The 23,910-nt window shown below is 40.9% G+C and overlaps 1 protein-coding gene across 1 annotated transcript in view; it reads left to right on the top strand.

Annotated features, from left to right (window-relative positions):
• Window positions 1-23,019, top strand: part of MPPED2 (metallophosphoesterase domain containing 2) — a 397,414-nt gene extending 374,395 nt beyond the window's left edge. Inside the window, exon 8 of the mRNA XM_075280857.1 lies at window positions 23,001-23,019. The gene's annotated coding sequence lies outside the window, so the exon portion shown is untranslated. The remainder of the gene's footprint in view (window positions 1-23,000) is intronic.
• Window positions 23,020-23,910: the final 891 nt, after the last annotated feature.

Here is a 23,910-nt window from a genome sequence, read left to right as displayed (position 1 = left end):
TCATTGCAGGATAGTTCCTTGTTCCTTGCAAGTAAACGGAGAATCAGTTATTATTATGTGCAATAAATGACAAATGATTCATTGTTGCCACTTAGTATTTAGTATCTTCCATAAATCTAATAACCTGATGATTTGATTTGGTTTCATATTATCCAATTACCATCATAATGCCATGAAATTAAAGGCTTATTAAGAGGATTCGTTCTGGCGCTGCACACCCATCGGCCAGAACATTAAAATCACCTGCCTCATTTGGGAAGGTGGAGATGAGCAAACCGGATCATAAAGAGCAGGGTTCAAATTTTCCAAAAATTTCGAGTTCAGACCCACCTGAAATTTTTGGAGCTCCTCACTAAGGAATCATTATTAATTAATTTTCTCTAAACTATTTTTAATTTTTTATGATTTTTTTTAAATTATTTTTTTAAACAAATTTTTATTGTGTTCTATGAGGTCTCAGTGTACAATACATTGAGGGTCAGAGAAGGTGTGGACAAACTAAAAACCCAAGATATTGACTCCTCTTTATCTCTCCTGGACATCGGGTCTTCTCTTGAATAAGGTTGAGCGATCAGGATCGGAAAAGATCGGATTCCAATCCTGATCTTTTTTTGCAGGATCAGGGTCTCACATTAGTTCCAACAATCATTGTGGGAAAATCAAACAATGTTGTTAGCTTTTCCCACAAATGATTGGCCAGTAGCCATTGTGGGAACCAACGTGAGACCTCGATCCCGCCAAAAGAGATCGGGATCCGAATCCGATCTTTTCCTATCCCAATCCCTCTCCAACAGTCATCAGTGGTCACTTAGGTCTCTCCAACATCATTATATTGGGTTATAGCATTACAATGTTGGCCAAGCCATGTGACATTGGAGACCCATTTGATCAGTGTATATATAGATTATAATACAAGCAAGGAGCTGACCCTAGTATTAATAAGTATTGGGGTGGCTAGTGAACTGTATATGTGGCGAGCAATGGTGTTACATGACCTCATTGCCTGGAAAACCCATGCATGGGGTGAAGACTGGACTGAGACATTGGATAGAGTATTTTCAAGACATCACGTGAAGCCATCGGGGTTTGATGAAATTTCCAGGATCTCCAACAAATTCTTTGGTCTCTTTGACACAGCAGTGAAAAACATCCATGTGACGACCGTTTTGGGAAGCCATTGATTTCAATATGTCATGGCTGTCAATAAAATTGATGTGCTCTTATCTTTGTCCATTTTCATGGACGCAATGGATCTATTTTAGAAGGATTGATGTCCATGTTAAGTCCATTAAAAACGGATCATTGGGTTGGATGAAGAAAGATCAATGAAATTCCAACGATAATGGAACAGATGAAAAATGGATACAAAATGTTGTTTGATCTATCAAAAACATCACTGACGGTTATTGACAAGGATTTTGGGACTCCTTATATACAGTCATGGCACCTATTTTGCTGGGTAACAGGTGGACATTGCCGATGTGCCCGTACCAGTAGTACAACATAGTACCCTAACAATTCATATTCTACATAAAGTACATTATATAATGTTTAATTGGTTCTAAAGATGCAAAAACATTCACTGCAAAAATAAACATCCATCGGGGGTCGGATACTTTTCCTCTGTTACATTTTTTGGTCTCACTCGGTTACATGTTGAACAATCCGCTCTGTTCTCGAACTTGCCGTTTTTTCTTTCTTTCCTGACAAGCTTCAGTCGCAGGTTTTAGACTTTGAAGTGACAGTTTCTATTACAGCACCAGACTGTGCCATAAGCTAAAAACACAACGAAAGTCCTTCGGCCGCTTCTTGTTTATTCTTTACCATCTACTCGCTTATTCGACATGTCAACCCAAGACCCCGGACTAGACGTTCAATGGATTTGTTTTTCTACAGTATGATTATTGTGATGCATTGCCTTAAAGGGAATGTATCACCAGAAAATAGAATATTTGTCATCTGTTTTTTATGTTAAAGGGGTTGTCCAGGATATTTTTATTCTATGACTAGGGCTGAGCGATTGGGATCGGATTCCGATTCCGATCTTTTCCCACGGGATCGAGGTCAGAGGTTATTTCCAACAATGCTTGGCTACTAGCCAATCATTGTTATTTTTTGTCACAATGATTGGCCAGTACCCAAACATTATGGGAAATAACCTCCGACCTCAAATCAGAATCCAAACTGTTCTGTTCCCGATCGCTCAACTCTATCTATGACCTATCCTTAGGATATCCCATAATATCTGACCAGTATGGAGTGGTCAGACGGCCCCTGCTCTGCTCAGCTGTCTGGGGCTTTGGCTGTTTCCTATTGGAAGCCAATAGCCCACTACACCACATAGTGTCCGGCCCCTGTTACTACAGCTCAGTAAAGCCTTCCATTGACTTCAATGGGTTCCTTTTTCTGCTAGCAGGAACCCATTGGGAATATTTTTTTTTCAGCTTTGAAATTCCACACCAAATTCCTCACCATTTTCCTCCATGTGAATGGATCCTAACAGTCATCAGTACCTGTGCCTTACAGTATATCTCAGTGGAAATGGATCCCTGGGTCCCAAATCAGCCAGTATGTCCATTGCCCTCTAATTCCTTGAGCCTTCCCCGTTTCACTGTATTTTCACACCCTCGCCCTGCACTGTAATGGAAGACACTGGACATTGTAACTCTCAGGCAATTATTGCGACCTGAAGATTTGTTTTGACTTTTTGAACATTATTTTTTCCCTTATTTTGAGCAGGGAAAGCTCAGAAATGTCATGAGAAATATTCACAATGCAAAGCCAGAGCTACATATAGGGCAAGAGACAATGTGACAACTATATAAATAGACCCGCGCTCTACTACTCTTCCTCTGTCTCTGCTGCAGGGCGATGTAACAAACGGCACGATCTTCATTGCTGGGCGGTAACTTCTACTGTCACATTTGTCAATGATATTCTTAGCCCATCCAACATATTCTAAACACTTCCATTGAGCAAGTGCTTCCTATTTGTGCACACTTCCTCATTACTGGCATGAGCGACATACTATTACATAACGAGCGGTGCCAAGGGCACCCATGTCAGCCAAAAATGGATAATTGGTCAAGACAACAACAAATGGCAAACGTTCAAGTTGGACCTTTTGAAAAGGCTATCGTATGGAAAACAATAAAGTCCAGTGGCGTTAAAGGGATTGTCCGGGATTAAGTCAGTCTTTAGCACTGGTTTTGTCACATGACGATAAATATGGCGCTGCAATATTATTACTATTAGCAGCCTCGTGACAATGTCATATGACCCATGACGTTCTCTACAAAGTACAACCCTGACAGCTGCAATGTCTGCACAAGGACTTCACCAGTGAGATGGGAGCTTACTCAATGTACGGCAAGTTCACAAATGCTGGCTAAGAAGTATAGGCAGTAAATGGTGTCAATGCAGGGAGACCAAAACTTATATCACTTAAAGGGGTTATCCAGGATTTTTTGCAAAGTAGCTGAGGAAGGTGAAAAAACAACAACCTATAACAACAACCTATACTCACCTTTCCCCGGTGCAGCTGGTCCTGATGCTCTTGGGTGGAAGACACCGGAGCACTTAGGACAGGTGAGTAAGGGTTGTTGTTTTTTTCACCTTCCCCCTTGCAAAAAGGTTATCCTGGACAATCCCTTTAAACAAAAGGTACAACACATAATGTTAGTATCAACTAGCAAGACAGCAGCACCCTATGCACATTACACTGTGTTAGGATAACAGATGCAGCTCTGAGCCAATAGTGAGATACATGGATCAAAATAGTAAATATGGTGTCCAACACCCCCGGGGCCACACAAACTCTTATCCCATAGTGGTTTTCACCAGCGCCCCAGATGGTGGGATGGACTTGGCTGCACTGCTGGGCAAAGCAGAATGGGTCGGGAAACACCAGACACACAGCGCACCAAATGTTTCAGGTAGCAGTGCAGGGCCAATCATCCAAAAGGCAGCGGCAGGTGGCAGCAGCGAGTCAAGCGTAGTCGTATGGTCCGGGTCATCAACAAGAGGACAAGGCAGTACAGTGGGAAATACAAAGGGAATGTCAGACAAGCTGAGCCAGTAACAGAAGAGGTGGAGCAGTACAGGAAGCAGAGGACTAGAGGGAAGCAGAGGACTAGAGGGAAGCAGGGGTCATAAACAGGAGCAGGCACAGTACAAAAATCAGGAGGCAAAGGCAAGGTCAGAGGTCAAGGCAAGGGCTCAGAGCACAGGCGATCAGAACAGGAGAAACGCCTACTATCAGGACACTAGGTACAACTTAATAGCCAGCGGTGGTCCGGAGCCAGAGTCCTCCTCAAATTGGCGCCGGCGCACTGCTGAGTCCACTGTCCGACTCAGGAGGAGACAACGTTGCGGTTGGTTCCAGCCTGCTAATGAGACCCAGAAGTGCACTCGGGAGTGCAAGAAGGAGAGGGCCGGCAGCCTCTGCACATCGTTGAAGGGTGATAACTTTTAAAATATCGGGTCTAGATGACTGCCATAATATACAGACATAGCCAGAAAGGAGATTCTGGGAATAACAGGATAAAATAATATCAAATACACCTCCATATAAAGCTGGCACATCCGATTTTCTTTCCTTTCTTCCTTTTCTTTCCTATTCTCCTTTTATTTCGCCATGTCATATATCATTTTAGTATAAGTACCTAATGTAATTTCCAATGAATCCATTCTGATACAAATTGCGTTGCGCGGTATAATCTCCTCGGCACAGTCATCTCCGTGTCGTATCTTATTATAGAACATTCAGTGATTCAGATATTTGGGTCAAATGTTTTCACAGAGTCACTTTAGAACAGATCAATGGACTGTTGACCAACTGCCCTCCTTTCATTCCTCGGCACGCACAATTTTATTGGCAGAAGAGATAATTCTGTGCCAGATCCAATCTGTGACACCAGGTCGAACTTCCTCTTGTCAAGACCACCCAAGGGCTTTTTCCATTAAGACCGTAATTGCAATCCCATCCATTGTTATTTCTGAAGCCTCGATACATTCTATCAATGGAACAAAGAGGAACCTGGCAACAAATTTGTCTCAATACATAGAGATAATCCATAAATAGCCGGCGCGGTGTTTGATGGATGTGTCATGTGGCTCTCTCTCTATTTTACAAAAGACTTTCTAAATCTTGATTTATGGCTCGGACTGTATGCTTTTGCTATTTCGTACCATTGTATCCCAGCAATAGAATGAGAATGCATGCGGTACATGAGTGGCGTGAAGACCAGAATACTCAGCTGTGAAATATATCCTCACACTTGACAGCTTTGAATGCCACTGTTATTAAATTGTCATTTGGGGCATGGACTCATCGTAGAGTGACGAGTCATGGCGCTATGTCTTGGAGCATGATAACACAATGCCCGGTGACAGACAATGAACTACAGCGCCTGTCACATGCGGTATATCTCATCAGTTATATTGGATGGGAGGGTGAACGTGAAACGGTTGGCTTAACTTTCATGGAAATCCAGTCTACAATGGTCTACTGGGACATAAAAAATTTAATTTATGCAAAAACTTGAAAGGAGATTTGTAGATGGGAAAAATTGGTGGGCGCCAATGAACTTGGCCTTCTGAATGGGCTCTTATTGAGGTCTTGTGCCTTGAGGTCTACTACCTGGGCGCTCAATAGAAGTAGCAGCAGTTCCAGACCAGGGTGTTTCACATCTTTGAGATCATTCAATATGGTCAGAACCTTGTGGGACATCGGCAAAAGGAAAAAGAAACTTTGCAGTTGGCATCGTGTAACCCGTAAACGGAACTAGATAAAGGAATACTATGTAACAAACTTAATATAATTTTTACTATCTTAGTTAAAGGGGTTATGATACAAAAAGTATTTAGTATTTAGGATCAACACCTGATTGGTGGAGGTCTGGTTTCTGGGACCCCCAATGATCCCACGAATGAGGGGATCTTTCAAGATACAAGATTCAAGATATAAGATACAAATAAGCTTTATTAGCATTACCAAAGAATAAAACATTTGGTGTTGCCAAAGCAAAAAGAAAGTTGGGGGTGGTGGAGGGGGATGGGTATGGGGTTCATGGGTTGGGGGTTTGAGTGTCTTCAGGGTCTCCTCGTTCTTGTTTGGGGCATTGGGGTGTTGGTGAGACAGGTGATGGGGGGCTTAGAGGGGTTTAATAGTCCATTGGGGGTGGGTGGTACAGTCCGTGGGGATCTTTCCCTCCACTGCACATTCAGCCTGACTGCTGGAAGGCTAAATTTCGGGGTGACTGGTGGTGGACGGCGCTCCCATTCACTTCAATAGGAGCATACATGAAATACACATTGATGTGAATGGGACCAGTCATGCCTACATTCAGCCTAGATGGGGTCAGGCTGCGTGAGAACTGGGGAAAAGGACCCCTCATTCTCAGGATAATGGGGGTCCCATTAAAAAGGCACATGATGTAAATTGTTATAATGTTTATCTTATTTGTGGTTGTTACTTGTTAGTCACATGACAATGCTGAGGACCAGTAAGGAGAAGATAACTCATAAATACAACCACTGGTAAGATGACCTCTACTACTATTTCCATCATGTGTCTTTCTAATGGGACGTAGAATATTCTTTTGTGGGACTTCTACTTCAAAACTGGTGTTAATGTAAACTTCTTGCTCCCCCAACGCAAAGCCTGTAACACGCCAACTTTACACCACATGTCCACCAGGTCTTTTGTCCCACTTATGATCATGTCTTCATCCTCTACCACGCCACCTGCTATAGATCGGCCCCTTCTTAACAAACTCTCCAATCATTAGTGCTGGTAACCAACTTTGTTAATGATATTCCAGCATTGTTTGGGTTACTTTGCGTCCAAGAGATGATATCTGTAAGATTCTTGGTAAAGTTGATGAGAAAGCATCTTGAGATTTAATGACTAATTTAATGATCGGACTATGATATCAGACGACATTTGGAGACACAGATCTGGCTGAGTGCGCTTAAAAGCTAGACGTCCTCCGTAAAAGAGCCCGTCCAGTAAAATCATCATTTGCCGTTGGGAATATCAAAGTGATTAAAAGCTTTATGTTTTTTTACTTATTAATAAGAGTTAAACTTTCAGAGTTTCTGGAAATTGTTTAAGATCGCAAATATAAATTTCAATTTTCTAAGTCTTCGCAAAACGTAATTCTAATTGTTAGCCAAAAATTACTGGATATTCCATAAAAGTCTGATAGATGTAGGTCCAAGCATATCTTCAGAAACGGAGGTCTCTCAACCCCTTCCCACTTGGTAATGCAGCCACTGGCCACTGATTCCAGGTGGAGAGGTCTGTACATGTCGGGATCGCTCTCCATTTACTTCTATGGGAGCCGAAAAAACTACAGAGCATGTCTGGCAAACTAAGATGGCTAAAGTGAATGAAGAGAGCCATACACACGTGCCCACTACTCTAGACATGTACCCACTACTCTGGATATGTGTCCACTACTCTAGACATGTGCCCACTACTCTAGACATGTGCCCACTACTCTATACATGTACCCACTACTCTAGACATGTGCCCACTACTCTATACATGTACCCACTACTCTAGATATGTGCCCACTACTCTATACATGTACCCACTACTCTAGATATGTGCCCACTACTCTATACATGTACCCACTACTCTAGATATGTGCCCACTACTCTATACATGTACCCACTACTCTAGATATGTGTCCACTACTCTATACATGTGCTCTCTACTCTAGACATGTGCCCCTACTCCAAATATGTTCCCACTACTCTACACATGTACCCACTACCCTAGATATGTGCCCACTACTCTATACATGTGTTCTCTACTGTAGACATGTACCCACTACTCTGGATATGTGTCCACTACTCTAGACATGTGCCCACTACTCTAGACATGTGCCCACTACTCTATACATGTACCCACTACTCTAGACATGTGCCCACTACTCTATACATGTACCCACTACTCTAGATATGTGCCCACTACTCTATACATGTACCCACTACTCTAGATATGTGCCCACTACTCTATACATGTACCCACTACTCTAGATATGTGCCCACTACTCTATACATGTACCCACTACTCTAGATATGTGTCCACTACTCTATACATGTGCTCTCTACTCTAGACATGTGCCCCTACTCCAAATATGTTCCCACTACTCTACACATGTACCCACTACTCTAGATATGTACCCACTACTCTAGATATGTGCCCACTACTCTATACATGTGCTCTCTACTATAGATATGTACCCACTGCTCTAGATATGTGCCCACTACTCTAGATAAGTACCCACTACTCTAGATATGTGCCCACTACTCTAGATAAGTACCCACTACTCTAGATATGTGCCCACTACTCTAGATAAGTACCCACTACTCTAGATATGTTTCCACTACTCTAGATATGTACCCACTGCACTAGATATGTGCCCACTACTCTATATATGTGCCCTCTACTCTAGATATGTACCCACTGCTCTAGATATGTGCCCACTACTCTAGATATGTGCCCACTACTCTAGATATGTGCCCACTACTCTAGATAAGTACCCACTACTTTAGATATATGCCCACTACAGCTCTATTGTGAAGTTATGTGAAATGTCATATTTTAGTGTTGCTAACCCTTTGTTTCCATGAACCATAATCCATCACCATAGGTAAGTTAGTCACTCCATCTGTTCTGCCTAAACACCTATGCATGTCAGTCTAATTTGAGCACGCCCTTGTCTATCTACTAAACCTCAGGACCACCCACCTGACAATATAGATCCTAATAAGCAGTAAATTTGTGCTGAAACTAACAACACCAATTACCCAGGAATAGTAAGGGCTAGAGAAAAAAATCATCAGTCGGACAAAGCTTATTAACAGATTCAGAGAGTGGAGGTGACGAAAGGTCCTCTTTAAGCAGGGGTGGCTGATGTACACACCCATAGACAGGAGCTTGGAAGACTCCGCCCCCGAAGAACAAAAAAATAAACAAATTTCAATAATATTTATAAACAAAACAAAAAGTATCAAGTAAGTTCCGCAGAACAATGATTATTGTATCACCAAACTAACCAGAGTTCCCACATCATTTCGACTCGGAGGTTGCGACGTCTCAGCTGTCAGGCACTTTTCAGTTCCTCTGTATAGAAATACAATTATTTCAAGAGGATTATAACACAAATGGCTTAAATGTTTTGCTTTGAATGTGGCGGGATAATCTTGTTAGTGCAGATATTCCGGCACTTGTGAGGTATCAGAGATGGATGAAGTTCGGTCTATTTACAACATAACCAGAAGCCGCGCAGAACCTTCCTGGAAAATGCAGCTAATAAAATGCAACGTTGTTGACACAGAGGAGATGTATGTGGAGGTGGAGGGCGCCCGGGCACCGCATATATAGTCTTATAGACTAACTTTAGTCTCCGGGATTAAAGGGCAAGCTTACCCGAAATCAATCATCGTAAACACAGTGTAACCCCCTCCGCAACCATAATCTTTTTATAATCTCACTGTACAATATAAAATGAATCTCTATATGCTGGAAATCCAATTATTGACCCTAAACATAGAAAGTAAAGATATTACATAGTGCATATTGTGCAACAAACAATTGTGAAAGATGTCTTAGCACTTTTATAGTTAATAAATAGTAAACAAGTAGAAAAGAATAAAATATACCGTATATAATAAATAACAATGAAATAATATCTAAATATAATAATATAATATATAATACATAATCATAAATCATAGATTAAAAACTTTTGGCACATCATACATTTCATCTCTGCTTATGTGTGATTTAGCCTTAGCAAATGTGTATCAGTGAATGTTTACAATAACTGACAACAAGCAGAGAACGTGCGACTTTACAGATATGAAGCAAATCTGAAACTAACTACTGCTATTGTTTTAGTGTGACTGCTCATTCAGCACTGAGTGAAAGTGGATTGGGGAAAACACTGTTTGATACAGGTGACAGTAACCTATCTATCTGCAGGGCTGGAGTGATATGCTGGCTCTGGTGACAGTAACCTATCTATCTGCAGGGCTGGGGTGATATGCTGGTTCTGGTGACAGTAACCTATCTATCTGCAGGTCTGGAGTGATATGCTGGCTCTGGTGACAGTAACCTATCTATCTGCAGGGCTGGGGTGATATGCTGGTTCTGGTGACAGTAACCTATCTATCTGCAGGGCTGGGGTGATATGCTGGTTCTGGTGACAGTAACCTATCTATCTGCAGGACTGGGGTGATATGCTGGTTCTGGTGACAGTAACCTATCTATCTGCAGGGCTGGGGTGATATGCTGGTTCTGGTGACAGTAACCTATCTATCTGCAGGGCTGGGGTGATATGCTGGTTCTGGTGACAGTAACCTATCTATCTGCAGGGCTGGGGTGATATGCTGGTTCTGGTGGCAGTAACCTATCTATCTGCAGGACTGGGGTGAAATGCTGGTTCTGGTGACACTAACCTATCTATCTGCAGGGCTGGGGTGATATGCTGGTACTGGTGACAGTAACCTATCTATCTGCAGGGCTGGGGTGATATGCTGGGTCTGGTGACAGTAACCTATCTATCTGCAGGGCTGGGGTGATATGCTGGTTCTGGTGACAGTAACCTATCTATCTGCAGGGCTGGGGTGATATGCTGGTTCTGGTGACAGTAACCTATCTATCTGCAGGGCTCAGGTGATATGCTGGTTCTGGTGACAGTAACCTATCTATCTGCAGGGCTGGGGTGATATGCTGGTTCTGGTGACAGTAACCTATCTATCTGCAGGGCTCAGGTGATATGCTGGTTCTGGTGACAGTAACCTATCTATCTGCAGGGCTGGGGTGATATGCTGGTTCTGGTGACAGTAACCTATCTATCTGCAGGGCTGGGGTGATATGCTGTGTCTGGTGACAGTAACCTATCTATCTGCAGGGCTGGGGTGATATGCTGGTTCTGGTGACAGTAACCTATCTATCTGCAGGGCTGGGGTGATATGCTGGTTCTGGTGGCAGTAACCTATCTATCTGCAGGACTGGGGTGATATGCTGGTTCTGGTGACAGTAACCTATCTATCTGCAGGGCTGGGGTGATATGCTCGTTCTGGTGACAGTAACCTATCTATCTGCAGGACTGGGGTGATATGCTGGTTCTGGTGACAGTAACCTATCTATCTGCAGGGCTGGGGTGATATGCTGTGTCTGGTGACAGTAACCTATCTATCTGCAGGGCTGGGGTGATATGCTGGTTCTGGTGACAGTAACATATCTATCTGCAGGACTGGGGTGATATGCTGGTTCTGGTGACAGTAACCTATCTATCTGCAGGGCTGGGGGGATATGCTGGTTCTGGTGACAGTAACCTATCTATCTGTATGGCTGGGGTGATATGCTGGTTCTGGTGACAGTAACCTATCTATCTGTATGGCTGGGGTGATATGCTGGTCCTGGTGACAGTAACCTATCTATCTGCAGGGCTGGGGTGATATGCTGGTTCTGGTGACAGTAACCTATCTATCTGCAGGGCTGGGGTGATATGCTGGTTCTGGTGACAGTAACCTATCTATCTGCAGGGCTGGGGTGATATGCTGGTTCTGGTGACAGTAACCTATCTATCTGTATGGCTGGGGTGATATGCTGGTCCTGGTGACACTAACCTATCTATCTGCAGGGCTGGGGTGATATGCTGGTTCTGGTGACACTAACCTATCTATCTGCAGGGCTGGGGTGATATGCTGGTTCTGGGGAGAGACTTCCTTTAAGCGGTTGTGTCTGGTAAAACGTTAGCCGCCTTCTGTTAGGATCTTCCATCAATGTCGCATAGTCAAGAGTCTGGTGAGTGTGACACTTGCAATTGCCTGAATGATGCTGCTTGCTCCACTAGCTATTCTATTTTTCCAGGTAGCCACATCTCGGACAGTGACTATATTGGACCCCCCTCCCCCCTTCCATCCGGATCAAGCTGGGAAGAGCTCAAAGGAGACAAATCTTATAATGCTTTATTTGTAGAGTTGTCATAGAATGAATGAGCGGGGGTGTTACCAGTCATATTCTCCACTATCATTAGACCGCCCCTGCACAATCAATAAGAAACAGTGAGCATTATACCAGGAGATTACTTTCATGTCTTGTGCAGTTAACATCCCTGAAACTATCGCCCTCAACTAAACCACTGAGGAAAAACAATAAAAAAAAGGAAAACGATACAAAATAACGAAAGTATAAGCCTGAAGAAAAAACAGAACACATAAATAATGAAAGCTGAATGTGGAAAACTTCAGATTTATAGAACAAAAATTGATTTTCAAGTGTTCTCTATATAAACACTGAAGCTCAAAACTTCTTAAAGCAAAAAGTCAGAATGCAAAATGTTTCCTGGTAGCAAAAATATCCGTCCATTCCTCATTAGAGAGAAGGCAGCTTCCTTCTACATCTGTGACTGTACAATGTGAAGATCTTGTACAAGGCGCAGAATATCCTTCTCATATAGCAACAAAACTTTAGTCACTCCGAAGCTTCCTGGCAACTGGAGAGATGCCAAACATCAAAAGAACACGTTTAGCACCTCCGAAGCTTCTCCTTCCTAATGATCCAGCCCGGCTACGTGACGAATCGCTCATTACTAAAGTCAAATGGATTTTTGTCTTTAATTCGCAAGATCAGAACTTACAAAATATCAGAGAAATTACATCAAATCTAAAAAGTAACTTTCTATAAAACTCTGGAGACAAAATGAAAATAAACAATTAGGCCCACGCATCAATGTGACAAAATAACAGCAGAAAGGAACAAAATATTCTATCTATCTATCTATCTATCTATCTATCTATCTATCTATCTCCTATCTATCTATCTATCTATCTATCTATCTATCTATCTCCTATCTATCTATCTATCTCCTATCTATCTATCTATCTATCTATCTATCTATCTATCTCCTATCTATCTATCTATCTATCTATCTTCTATCTATCTATCTATCTATCTATCTATCTATCTCCTATCTATCTATCTATCTATCTATCTATCTATCTATCTCCTATCTATCTATCATCTATCTATCTATCTATCTATCTATCTATCTATCTATCTATCTCCTATCTATCTATCTATCTATCTATCTATCTATCTCCTATCTATGTATCTATCTATCTATCTATCTATCTATCTCCTATCTATCTATCTATCTATCTATCAATCTCCTATCTATCTATCTATCTATCTATCTATCTATCTGTCTGTCTCCTATCTATCTATCTATCTATCTATCTATCTCCTATCTATCTATCTATCTATCTATCTATCTATCTATCTCCTATCTATCTATCTATCTCCTATCTATCTATCTATCTATCTATCTATCTATCTCCTATCTATCTATCTATCTATCTATCTATCTCCTATCTATCTATCTATCTATCTATCTATCTATCTATCTATCTCCTATCTATCTATCTATCTATCTATCTATCTATCTCCTATCTATCTATCTATCTATCTATCTATCTCCTATCTATCTATCTATCTATCTATCTCCTATCTATCTATCTATCTATCTATCTATCTATCTATCTCCTATCTATCTATCTATCTATCTATCTATCTCCTATCTATCTATCTATCTATCTATCTATCTATCTCCTATCTATCTATCTCCTATCTATCTATCTATCTATCTATCTATCTATCTATCTATCTCCTATCTATCTATCTATCTATCTATCTATCTATCTCCTATCTATCTATCTATCTATCTATCTATCTCCTATCTATCTATCTATCTATCTATCTATCTATCTATCTATCTATCTCCTATCTATCTATCTATCTATCTATCTATCTATCTATCTATCTCCTATCTATCTATCTATCTATCTATCATCTATCTATCTATCTATCTATCAATCTCCTATCTATCTATCTATCTATCTATCTATCTATCTATCTGTCTGTCTCCTATCTATCTATCTATCTATCTATCTATCTATCTCCTATCTATCTATCTATCTATCTATCTATCTCCTATCTATCTATCTATCTATCTATCTCCTATCTATCTATCTATCTATCTATCTATCTATCTATCTCCTATCTATCTATCTATCTATCTATCTATCTATCTATCTATCTCCTATCTATCTATCTATCTATCTATCTATCTCCTATCTATCTATCTATCTATCTATCTATCTATCTCCTATCTATCTATCTATCTATCTATCTATCTCCTATCTATCTATCTATCTATCTATCTATCTATCTATCTATCTCCTATCTATCTATCTATCTATCTATCTCCTATCTATCTATCTATCTATCTATCTATCTATCTATCTATCTGTCTATCTCCTATCTATCTATCTATCTATCTATCTATCTATCTCCTATCTATCTATCTATCTATCTATCTATCTATCTCCTATCTATCTATCTATCTATCTATCTATCTATCTATCTATCTCCTATCTATCTATCTATCTATCTATCTATCTATCTATCTCCTATCTATCTATCTATCTATCTATCTATCTATCTATCTATTTATCTATCTATTTATCTCCTATCTATCTACAGTATATTGGGTAGAGGACATGCTGAGGGTTGAATAACAATGAGTATAACCACCTTTGTTATTTACTTTAGGATTTGCTTCTAATTTTAGTGTCCCTTTAAGTGTCTAAGTAGGAAATCCCATTTATGTTCATATCATTGTCTTACAATCCTAAAAATGTGGGCAAGTTAATTAAGATTGGTGTATCCTAAAGGCAAAGACTGGTGCAGGTAGCTAGTGTTATGTATGAAGGATCTGCGGGGCTGAAGCCTCCCTGTCCCAGCTGGCCCTGCTCCGCATTTGCAACAATGTGGCAAGTGAGGTGCAGAACAAGGGTTGAGATACATTTTGTGCAAGAAAGATCCTTGCACCCATGTGCGGCACAATATTACCCTTCTACGCCAGTTTTCTTGATGAATTCCCCCAATTGATTCCCTGGAATATATAACAGTGAAAAAAACTTCTTTGATTTACCTTTTATAGTTTCGCAGTTATTGATGTTGGATAAAGACGACAATTCTACAATCTGTTATTAATTCCTGATGTTTTATGATGATCCAAAATATCTCAGACGAGACCTCCTGGGGAGTCATCTGCCAAATGTACCTAAACAGGCGAGAGGGGGAACAAGCCTTTTATATTCTATGTAAGGCAAGAAGCCGAGACTTCGGGATGAAACATTTCACACTGAATTCTATTCTTAGTTATAAACTAGCAATGGGCAACATTCAGGGTCAGGAAACTAAAGAAGCGATGGGATATGTCTATGTAATCTATGTAATGAGATTTAAAGGGGTGGCCAGGATTTTTAGCTGACCGTGATCCTTAGGCTAAACCATAAAACCAGAGGCAATTGGCTTGGTGCCCTTTTATAGTGACCGTGCGGTGCAGCTCAGCTCCGGAACGTGATCGTTGCGGTGCTTGGGCAATCCGTGACATTGTGAATATCACCGATTCTGCACATCACTACCGCTCTACTTTACGCCTTTGTGCCCCCAATGCTCACGGGATTGACCTTTACATGGGCCGCCATATCGCCTCGGTGCTACTATTACTATTTTAGCCTCGCCGCATTATTTGGATGATACTTTTGTCGCCTCTCAGCCCGGACTCCGCCGCCGATACAATAATTGAAAAATGAGAGTTGAAAGAACAAAAGAAAAGGTTTAAAGGGATGTGTAATTGCCGCTGTTGCTCCTGGCAACCTTTGCTTATTCAAGGGAATGTTATATTGTTATTGTGCATTTCAACATTATCCTGGCTGGGTCTGAAATTAGTGCCAGAGTGAAGGAGGATAATGGCGGATTCATTACCCCTGCACTTCAAAATAGAACAAGGCTGCCTAAAATGAAATGGGATCTTCAAGAACGAGCCATTTCTCCACTTGACGCACCTCAATGCCTTTCTTACACCTGCTGAATAGAGATGGGTAAAACGATTTGTTCCGGTTTCACACGAATATCCAAAATTTGTTTTCTATGAGACGGAACAATTTGAGAACTAAAATGGCTGCCATGAATTGCACTTTGGAGTCTCTTCAGATCCAGAGTAAAATATCTGGAGGACCAGGGGTGGTAAAAAAATATAAAAGCCTCTCCTCCCTTCACCTCTTTTGGGCTACCTTCTGGGGTTCGGCACACTCCTGGTGACATAATGCACCAACGATCTGTGATTGGGCCACAGAGGTCACATGGGCACACCATGGCTCATGACATCCAACTTTTGGTAATCACCACACAGACTTGCCACCCTCCAATCCATCCTCACTCAGATGCCACGTGATTACGTGACCTGCATATGGCAGTAGTATTTTGACTCCATATCGAAGTATTGTTAAAGCTAAAATGACAATAAAATCTAGAATTAAGGGAGGACAAGGGGCGTAACTTGAGGGGGTGCAGAGGTTGCAGTCGCCCCAGGGCCCAGGAGACTTAGGGGGCCCATAAACACTGGCATCAGTAGTGAGATTGAATCTTCCATACGGCCCATAAGTCAAGAAGACCACAGATTACCCCGACCACACTAAGGTGGGTTAAACTCCTTATCACCCATAACCATCACTATCAAGAGTAGGGATGAGATAGGGGGCTCTGGACAAAAGATTGCACCAGGGCTTACAAGACTTAAGTTAGACCACTGGGGTGGTCAAAACATTTCTTGTTACCCAGGGCCCCTTTGATGGTTACCCATTTCCAAGGTTGCCAGTCCCTTCGAAGGTTACCCAGTTCCAAGGCTGCCAGTCCATTAGAAGGTTGTCCAGTTCTAAGGTTGCCAGTCCCTTCGGAGGTTAACCAGTTTCAAGGTTGCCAGTCCCTTCGAAGTTTACCCAGTTCCAAGGTTGCCAGTCCCTTCGACGGTTACCCAGTTCCAAGGCTGCCAGTCCCTTAGAAGGTTACCCAGTTTCAAGGTTGTCAATCCATTTGACGGTCACCCAGTTCCAAGGCTTCCAGTCCCTTAGTAGGTTACCCAGCTCCAAGATTGTCAGTCCCTTAGAAGGTTACCCAGTTCCAAGGTTGCCTGTGCCTTCGAAGGTTACCCAGTTCCAAGGTTGCCAGTCCCTTTGATGGTTACCAAGTCCCAAGACTGCCAGTCCCTTAGAAGGTTACCCATTGTCCAGAGAAATCACATCTTACTGACATACCACAAGAAATTGCTTTCTGTAAAATCTGTGTGTAAACAGATGGTTTGCAGTCATCATTTTATAAATTTGGTCAACATGTGTGTTGGATTATTTTTAGCTCTACGTTGGCTTTGATACTCTATCACTTCCCTTTTTGAAAGGATCTTTTCAGCTCTGAGCAAATTTCATATCAGCTTTATTTTTAGTAGAGATTCTGAATCTAATAATATAAAATTGACCTGAGCCTGCGAGGATCGGCATCGCTAAGACTGAAGCGCCTACATTATAAAACATTTATTCACGCGCTGTATAGTCTATAAATGGATGGTTGGAATGGGGTGTTGTAGATCTTTCTATTGGCTGTAATATTTGTCTACGGACCTCTGTGGTTTGGAGGCTATTAACATTTTTATAAAGTTACAGACAAGCAGAAAAACATTACCTTCTTTATATGAAATTCCGAAATGTATTATTATTTATAATTCTATTTATCAGAATATGGAATTTATACAATGTAACAATCCCCAATGTGTCTGGACAATCAACCCTGCTGAATTCAAAGTACAAATTCATGATTTATAATTCATTTTATTCTATGTCATGTGTTTTTCCATAATGCATAGAGATAGGAATGGCGTCAGTAATAACGCACATAGTGATGTCACAGTACAGAGATAATACACACAGTGATGTCACAGTACAGGATAATACAGACAGTGATGTCACAGTACAGGATAATACACACAGTGATGTCACAGTACAGAGATAATACACACAGTGATGTCACAGTACAGGATAATACACACAGTGATGTCACAGTACAGGATAATACACACAGTGATGTCACAGTACAGAGATAATACACAGTGATGTCACAGTACAGAGATAATACACACAGTGATGTCACAGTACAGAGATAATACACACAGTGATGTCACAGTACAGGGATAATACACACAGTGATGTCACAGTACAGGGATAATACACACAGTGATGTCACAGTACAGAGATAATACACAGTGATGTCACAGTACAGAGATAATACACACAGTGATGTCACAGTACAGAGATAATACACACAGTGATGTCACAGTACAGGATAATACACACAGTGATGTCACAGTACAGGATAATACACACAGTGATGTCACAGTACAGGATAATACACACAGTGATGTCACAGTACAGGATAATACACACAGTGATGTCACAGTACAGAATAATACACACAGTGATGTCACAGTACAGAGATAATACACACAGTGATGTCACAGTACAGAGATAATACACACAGTGATGTCACAGTACAGAGATAATACACACAGTGATGTCACAGTACAGAGATAATACACAGTGATGTCACAGTACAGAGATAATACACACAGTGATGTCAAAGTACAGAGATAATACACACAGTGATGTCACAGTACAGGATAATACACACAGTGATGTCACAGTACAGGATAATACACACAGTGATGTCACAGTACAGAGATAATACACACAGTGATGTCACAGTACAGGGATAATACACACAGTGATGTCACAGTACAGAGATAATACACACAGTGATGTCACAGTACAGGATAATACACACAGTGATGTCACAGTACAGAGATAATACACACAGTGATGTCACAGTACAGGATAATACACACAGTGATGTCACAGTACAGGATAATACACACAGTGATGTCACAGTACAGAGATAATACACACAGTGATGTCACAGTACAGAGATAATACACACAGTGATGTCACAGTACATGATAATACACACAGTGATGTCACAGTACAGAGATAATACACACAGTGATGTCACAGTACAGGGATAATACACACAGTGATGTCACAGTACAGGATAATACACACAGTGATGTCACAGTACAGAGATAATACACACAGTGATGTCACAGTACAGGATAATACACACAGTGATGTCACAGTACATGGATAATACACACAGTGATGTCACAGTACAGGGATAATACACACAGTGATGTCACAGTACAGGGATAATACACACAGTGATGTCACAGTACATGGATAATACACACAGTGATGTCACAGTACAGGGATAATACACACAGTGATGTCACAGTACAGAGATAATACACACAGTGATGTCACAGTACAGAGATAATACACACAGTGATGTCACAGTACAGGGATAATACACACAGTGATGTCACAGTACAGGATAATACACACAGTGATGTCACAGTACAGAGACAATACACACAGTGATGTCACAGTACAGGATAATACACACAGTGATGTCACAGTACAGAGATAATACACACAGTGATGTCACAGTACAGGATAATACACACAGTGATGTCACAGTACAGAGATAATATACACAGTGATGTCACAGTACAGAGATAATACACACAGTGATGTCACAGTACAGGATAATACACACAGTGATGTCACAGTACAGAGATAATACACACAGTGATGTCACAGTACAGGATAATACACACAGTGATGTCACAGTACAGAGATAATACACACAGTGATGTCACAGTACAGGATAATACACACAGTGATGTCACAGTACATGGATAATACACACAGTGATGTCACAGTACAGGGATAATACACACAGTGATGTCACAGTACAGAGATAATACACACAGTGATGTCACAGTACAGGGATAATACACACAGTGATGTCACAGTACAGGATAATACACACAGTGATGTCACAGTACAGGATAATACACACAGTGATGTCACAATACAGAGATAATACACACAGTGATGTCACAGTACAGGATAATACACACAGTGATGTCACAGTACAGAGATAATACACACATTGATGTCACAGTACAGAGATAATACACACAGTGATGTCACAGTACAGGGATAATACACACAGTGATGTCACAGTACAGGATAATACACACAGTGATGTCACAGTGCAGGATAATACACACAGTGATGTCACAGTACGGAGATAATACACACAGTGATGTCACAGTGCAGGATAATACACACAGTGATGTCACAGTACAGGATAATACACACAGTGATGTCACAGTACAGGATAATACACACAGTGATGTCACAGTACATGGATAATACACACAGTGATGTCACAGTACAGGGATAATACACACAGTGATGTCACAGTACAGGATAATACACACAGTGATGTCACAGTACATGGATAATACACACAGTGATGTCACAGTACAGGGATAATACACACAGTGATGTCACAGTACAGGATAATACACACAGTGATGTCACAGTACATGGATAATACACACAGTGATGTCACAGTACAGGGATAATACACACAGTGATGTCACAGTACAGGATAATACACACAGTGATGTCACAGTACAGAGATAATACACACAGTGATGTCACAGTACAGGATAATACACACAGTGATGTCACAGTACAGAGATAATACACACAGTGATGTCACAGTGCAGGATAATACACACAGTGATGTCACAGTACAAGATAATACACACAGTGATGTCACAGTACAGGGATAATACACACAGTGATGTCACAGTACAGGATAATACACACAGTGATGTCACAGTACAGGATAATACACACAGTGATGTCACAGTACAGGATAATACACACAGTGATGTCACAGTACAAGATAATACACACAGTGATGTCACAGTACAGAGATAATACACACAGTGATGTCACAGTACAGGATAATACACACAGTGATGTCACAGTACAGGATAATACACACAGTGATGTCACAGTACAGGATAATACACACAGTGATGTCACAGTACAGGATAATACACACAGTGATGTCACAGTACAGAGATAATACACACAGTGATGTCACAGTACAGGGATAATACACACAGTGATGTCACAGTACAGGATAATACACACAGTGATGTCACAGTACAGGATAATACACACAGTGATGTCACAATACAGAGATAATACACACAGTAATGTCACAGTACAGGATAATACACACAGTGATGTCACAGTACAGAGATAATACACACAGTGATGCCACAGTACAGAGATAATACACACAGTGATGTCACAGTACAAGATAATACACACAGTGATGTCACAGTACAGAGATAATACACACAGTGATGTCACAGTACAGGATAATACACACAGTGATGTCACAGTACAGGATAATACACACAGTGATGTCACAGTGCAGGATAATACACACAGTGATGTCACAGTACGGAGATAATACACACAGTGATGTCACAGTGCAGGATAATACACACAGTGATGTCACAGTACAGGATAATACACACAGTGATGTCACAGTACAGGATAATACACACAGTGATGTCACAGTACATGGATAATACACACAGTGATGTCACAGTACAGGGATAATACACACAGTGATGTCACAGTACAGGATAATACACACAGTGATGTCACAGTACATGGATAATACACACAGTGATGTCACAGTACAGGGATAATACACACAGTGATGTCACAGTACAGGATAATACACACAGTGATGTCACAGTACATGGATAATACACACAGTGATGTCACAGTACAGGGATAATACACACAGTGATGTCACAGTACAGGATAATACACACAGTGATGTCACAGTACAGAGATAATACACACAGTGATGTCACAGTGCAGGATAATACACACAGTGATGTCACAGTACAAGATAATACACACAGTGATGTCACAGTACAGGGATAATACACACAGTGATGTCACAGTACAGAGATAATACACAGTGATGTCACAGTACAGGATAATACACACAGTGATGTCACAGTACAGAGATAATACACACAGTGATGTCACAGTACGGAGATAATACACACAGTGATGTCACAGTACAGGATAATACACACAGTGATGTCACAGTACAGGATAATACACACAGTGATGTCACAGTACAAGATAATACACACAGTGATGTCACAGTACAGAGATAATACACAGTGATGTCACAGTACAGGATAATACACACAGTGATGTCACAGTACAGGATAATACACACAGTGATGTCACAGTACAGGATAATACACACAGTGATGTCACAGTACAGAGATAATACACACAGTGATGTCACAGTACAGGGATAATACACACATTGATGTCACAGTACAGAGATAATACGCACAGTGATGTCACAGTACAGAGATAATACACACAGTGATGTCACAGTACAGAGATAATACACACAGTGATGTCACAGTACAGGATAATACACACAGTGATGTCACAGTACAGGGATAATACACACAGTGATGTCACAGTACAGATATAATACACACAGTGATGTCACAGTACAGGATAATACACACAGTGATGTCACAGTACAGGATAATACACACAGTGATGTCACAGTACAGGATAATACACACAGTGATGTCACAGTACAGAAATAATACACACAGTGATGTCACAGTACAGGATAATACACACAGTGATGTCACAGTACAGGATAATACACACAGTGATGTCACAGTACAGAGATAATACACACAGTGATGTCACAGATTACTAATGGGGAATGATATTAATGTCAAGGTACAAAGTGTAATAAGAATCTGACAGTCATGATAATGTACAAGAAGTAATGGTGTGACATCAGAGCTAGACTTGGAATAGACCTTTATCTAGATGAGCGATTTCTGCAGCGGTGCAAACATTTATCTAATTTCATTCCTATAAACACTAAAGCCGATCTATTTTGGATTTTTTCTGGCGTACTGAGATGCCTCAACTGGTTCTTTGAACTGAACAGACCACATGACTGGCTCACACTCAATCGCCTCCTGCCTTTATTGGCTTGCAAAGTCTTTGTTTGCGTTTCGCAGTCTTTTATCTGATAAACTGTATCAAGCTGTCAAATATTATTAGACCTTTCTGAAGGAGCGGAAATGTCTGTGGAGATAAAACCAGAGACTTTTCCTGCTGTATCATCGGAGGAAGCAAAGTCACTGCATACTATAGCGTAAAGGTAAAAGTCATTGCAGTTATTAAGGTGTACGGTGGCCTCTTGGGGGTCAATAAACCCCCTTTTTTAGGCAGAACTTTGGCTTCCAAACTATCAATGATGATAACAAATTCCCCATGATATCCGTCCATGTTGGCAGGTTCAATACCAAGCCAAAAATGCTGTATTTTTATGTTTGTATAGTCACGGGTGGGAAGTCATACTGGCCATTGGCCATTCACTAGGCTGTAGAGTCTATTGGGTGCTGAAGCTAATAGAACCGATTGCTCAGACATGGTGAGGGTTAGAGAAAAAATTCCAACAACACTGAGATTATTGGATTGGTAAATATTGAGAGATACTTAGGGTTGGGATTGGTGGTGAAAGTCCTCTTTATTTATGCTGTAAAGTATATTTGTCTTGTTAGATACCCAAACGATCAGCACGGCCTCTGCAACAACCTGATTGAGGCACTTTTTGATGACTATGCTACTTTTGTTATTGGGATTGGTGGTGAAAGTCCTCTTTGTTTATGCTGTAAAGTATATTTGTCTTGTTAGAGTGTTGTTAGATACCCAAACGATCAGCACGGCCTCTGCAACAACCTGATTGATGCATTGAAACACTACATTGACTACATGACTTTTGTTATTGGGATTGGTGGCAAAAGTCCTCTTTATTTATGCTGTAAAGTACTGTATATTCATCTTGTTAGGGTGTTGTTAGATACCCAAACGATCAGTACGGCGTTTGCAACAACCTGATTGATGCCTTGAAGCACTACAATGACT

This window comes from Leptodactylus fuscus, chromosome 7 (genome assembly GCF_031893055.1).
Source record: "Leptodactylus fuscus isolate aLepFus1 chromosome 7, aLepFus1.hap2, whole genome shotgun sequence".
Taxonomy (NCBI): Eukaryota; Metazoa; Chordata; class Amphibia; order Anura; family Leptodactylidae; genus Leptodactylus; species Leptodactylus fuscus.
This window is presented reverse-complemented; position numbering and strand designations above follow the sequence as displayed.